Genomic DNA, 4,530 nt, shown 5'->3' with positions numbered 1-4,530 from the left:
TCTCTCCAAGTCCCCTGATTTCTGAGAACTATTTACTGAGCTCAATTCTGAAAGTGGGACATCTTTTTATAACTGAAAATATTTTGAGATTTCAAGGTTTAGGTCTAGGACTTAAATTCTCTTTGATCTGTCATCCCCTCCTTCCCCTGATAACTTACTACCTAACCTTTTTCTGAGGTTTCTGGAAAGCAAAGCAGCAACAGTGAAAGCAAAGCAAATAAAAATTTAAGGTCTTACAGAGGTTAAGGTCTTGGCCTATGGTAAAAATAATCTGGTGTTTCTGAAGCTCCATTTAAAATTTGTATGCCAACCATGTCAAACTGAAGAAACGGTTCTCAGCTGCATGAACCACCATCTGTCAGTTTCTATTTTTTTTCTTCCCAATCTCACCACCCACCTCCTGGGTTGCCACACTGCCCTCCACAGATGCCTTGTCACTTGATTCTGGGATATGACACCCAAACTCTTAGGCCAGTGAAGGAATTGCTGCCACATCCCCATCCCTTATCAGTGACAATTTAGTGGTTATTTTCTCTAGTCTTGGCAGCAGCACCCCAATTCAGAGGTCTTCTTGTTGGCATTACTCATTATTTTAGCTGTTGTGATACTGAACAACACATGGCTTCCAGTAAGAGGGTTGTTGATGGTATTGGCTGCAGAAAAAGCAGGGAACAGGGGCATAGAGGCTGAGTGCCAGATGCCATTTGGAGAAAAAGAGAACATCTCACTTCCTTGAAGCCTTGAGCTCCTAAGCCCAAAGGATGCTGAGAGTAGGAGGAGTGGTGACTGTTGACTAGGAACTTTGAGTGGGTGAGAAGGTATTACTTAGCTGTATTCTGTTCCTTATAGGAATCCTGGCTTGCCTAGACAGGGGTCAGAGACAATGGTATCTGGATTGATGGTCTTCAGTGAACCTGAAGATTTACTTGAATCTCATCATCCATTGGTCATTGGTATCTGTCGTTGACCAATGGGTAACTGGAGAGATAATGCAGTTTGGCATGTGAAAGTTCCAGGACACACATAAGAACAAAATAAAGAATTCAGAAGACTTAGGTTTAGCTCAGCAGACCATATTGCCAATTCTCAATGATTAGACTATGATTTCTTTATTCACTGACTAATCATAGTCATGTTACTCAAAACATCTCAGGATTCATCCCTGAGTCAGTGCAGTTTATCTTGGCAAATCAGAGCAGGGGAGGGGAGGGACAGGGTCTGGATCTTCGGATAGTGTGTTGTGATGGTGCTGGAGGAGAGTTGGCAAGACAGAAAAGAGACAGGACACAAGGACATTACAAGTCTTATTCTCATCGAGGCATGAAATTATGGAATGTCCCAACAGGTATAGCAACGGCAGGGAATACAGGGAGGTGGTTGTTGTTGTTGTTGTTTGCCATCGCGTTGGCCCCAACTCATAGCGACCCCTCCTTGGGTTTCCGAGGCAGTATCACTACGGAAGTAGGAATGCCCAACCTTCCTTCCGAGGAGTGGCTGGTGGGTTTGAACCGCGAGCCTTCTGGTTAGCAGTCAAGTGCCTTAGCCACTATGCTACCAGAGGTCCCACAGGGAGGTAATGCCAGCTATGTATTGCTGCATAATAAGCTATTCCAAAGTTACTGGCATAAAGCAATATTTTGCTCATGGATTCTCTGTGTTAGAAATTTGAAAAGGACATAATGGAAATGGTTTGTCTCATGCTCCACAATGCCTGGTGCCTCAGCTAGGGAGACTTGAAGGTTGAGAATGATTTGATAGCTATCGTTGAAATGACCTAAATTCTTGTTCACTTAAATGCCTTGTTCTTGGACTTTTTGGACCTTAGCTGGATCTATCAGCATGAATACCAATACATACCCTTCCATGTGACAGGTAGCTTGGGCTTCCTCTCAGCATGGTGGCTGAAATCTGAGAGTAAAAATTCTAACAGAGTAGGTAGAAGCTATGTCTTAGTTCTCTGGTGCTGCTATAGCAGAAATACCACAAGTGGATGGCTTTAACAAACAAAAAATTATTTTTTTCACAGTTTAGGAGGTTACAAGTCCAAATTCAGGATGCCAGCTCTAAGGGAAGCCTTTCTTTCTCTGTTGACTATAGGGGAAGGTCATTGTCTCTTTTCAGCTTCTATTACTTAGCTCCTTGGTGATCTTCACATGCCATGACATCTATCTTTTCCTATCTCTGCTTGCTTAATCTACTGTTTCAAATCTCAAAAGAGATTGATTTAAAAACATGCCACACTAATACTGCCTCATTAATGTAACAAAGAAAACCCATTCCCAAATGGGATTGTAACCACAGCTATATACTCTACCTGGTGGTGTAGTGTCTAAGGCATTTGACTGCTAACCAGAAGGCTGGCAATTCAAAACTACCAGCCACTCCTTGGAAGGAAGACTGGGCAATCTACTTCCATAGATACCACCTCAGAAACCCAAGGAAGGGTTGCTATGAGTCGGATCTGACTTGACGGTAGTTGAGTTTGGTTTTTTTTTTTTTTGGTATATACTCTACCCACTATGATTAAGTCTATTCTGACTCATAGTGACCCTATAAGACAGAGTAGAACTGCCCCATAGGGTTTCCAAGGCTGTAACTTTTTGCAGAAACAGGCTGCCTTTCCCCACAGAGCAGTTGGTGCGTTCGAATTGCCGAATGCTTTAACCACTGTGCCGTCAGATAATGGTTAGGATTTACAACACATATTTTGAGGGACACATTTCAATCCATAACAAACTGTGTTTCCCTCTCTGGCTTAGTCTCAGAAGTCACTTAACATTACTTCTGCTATACTCTATTTATAGGAGATGCTCCATCAATGACTTCCCACAATCAAGGGGAGAGAGTTATAGATACCACTTTTCAATGAGCAGAATCCCAATCATGGGAGAAAGAAGGGCTGTTAATGCACAGGGAGACAGCTCAGGGGGCAGGAGTGCATGGAGTGAAGGACACAGGGAAGAGGTAACTATGGGGAGGAAGTGGAAGGGGAGCTGTTGCACTGGGATAAGTTGTAGTCAATGTCATGAGACAAAGTGTATATGAACTGCTGTGTGGAAAGTGAATTTGCCCTGTAAACTTTCACCCAAATCACAATTTAAAAACAAAAGAAAGAAAAAAAGAAACAAAAGGAAAAGAAAAAAGAAATTTGGAGCCGTATTTTAAAATACAATCTACCCTATGACCACAATTGTTTACATCCTTCCCATATGCAAAATACATTCACTCCTCCCCAAATCCTTTAAAAGTTCCATCACATTATGAAAGCAGGTCCAGGTACAAATGAAGCTCCACAGGTACAGTTTCTCAGGTTCATCACCTTGAGTATAGCCCTTCTCAATATGAAAACCTGTGAACTAAAGAACCCGATTATTTATCCCACAATAATGCAGAAGCAGAGGATAACTAAAGTGACACTCCTGTTCAAAAAAGGGTGAAATATGTGGCACACAGCAGTCTCTGGTCCATAGCAATTCTGAAATCCAGCTAAGCACATGTGGCAAGTTTCTTGATTATAGGTCAGTGTTACCCTCTGAATTTCTTTCATTGTACATAATGAGTGATCTCGTAGGTAATGCCTAGAGATTTGGGCAGGGGGTAGCCACTACTTGGGCTACCTGTCCATAGGAAGCAGAGTTCTAGCCATTGGGCTTGGCTTCTGTATCAGGGATCTGGCAGTCCCTGGGTAAGGGGAATAATGATAGTGCAGCATACAGCCCTGGACCTTGCAGAGGGACAAGAAAGAAGGTAGTGTATACTGCCTCTAATACAAAGTGGAGGCCTGGGCCTGAATATTCATTAACTCTAGTAGGGTGCAGGGGGAGGGCTCGATGGCGGTGAAGGGGTTTTTCTACCAGGTAGAGACTGAAGCTATTTCACTCCATTTTAGCTGGGCTAAATTAGCAAAAACTTTATGCTCAGTTTTTTCCCAAGCCTAAGTCACTTCCTAGAAGTAAATCAGGGCCCTTTGAGAACTGGGTTCTTCCTGGTAACATGAATATAATACTGTTCCCAGGTGATGTCATAAATGAGTTTTACACTAAGACAGTTTTCCTTTGCAGCTACTAGAATATTTTAATGATTTCTTTACAGTTCATATTTCACATATTGCCAAACAGGATTTGAAGTCACATACATTAAAAACACAGATATTGTCAAAATAAAAATTAAGCACCAAAATTATGTAAATTTAAAAAAAAAAAAAAAAGGCCCAGGAACCTGGGCAGAGGAGGAGTTAGCCACAGGGACCCAGGTAAGGGTGGTACAAGAGGTTTCCAACAGGGAGACAAACTTGTCTGTCGGTTTGTCCTACCGTGGTGACGCATTGATGTGAGTTTTGAGGCTGAGCCACTGGTGTTTTAAACCCAGAAGGATACACATGGTGCACAGGTATCAGGCCAGCTTATGGACTGAGACAAACTAGGAAGAAGGAAGAGGCTGTCCACTTCTCAAATAATTGGCCAGGGAAAACCTTATGAATAGCAAAGAAACACTGTTTGATACATTACCACGCAACTTTATGAATAGTCC

The sequence above is a fragment of the Orycteropus afer genome, unplaced genomic scaffold (assembly GCF_000298275.1).
Source record: "Orycteropus afer afer isolate SDZICR_OR568_19922 unplaced genomic scaffold, OryAfe1.0 scaffold00003, whole genome shotgun sequence".
In the NCBI taxonomy this organism is placed as follows: Eukaryota; Metazoa; Chordata; class Mammalia; order Tubulidentata; family Orycteropodidae; genus Orycteropus; species Orycteropus afer.
The sequence above is the reverse complement of the archived record's forward strand: the minus strand, read 5'-3'. Positions refer to the sequence as shown.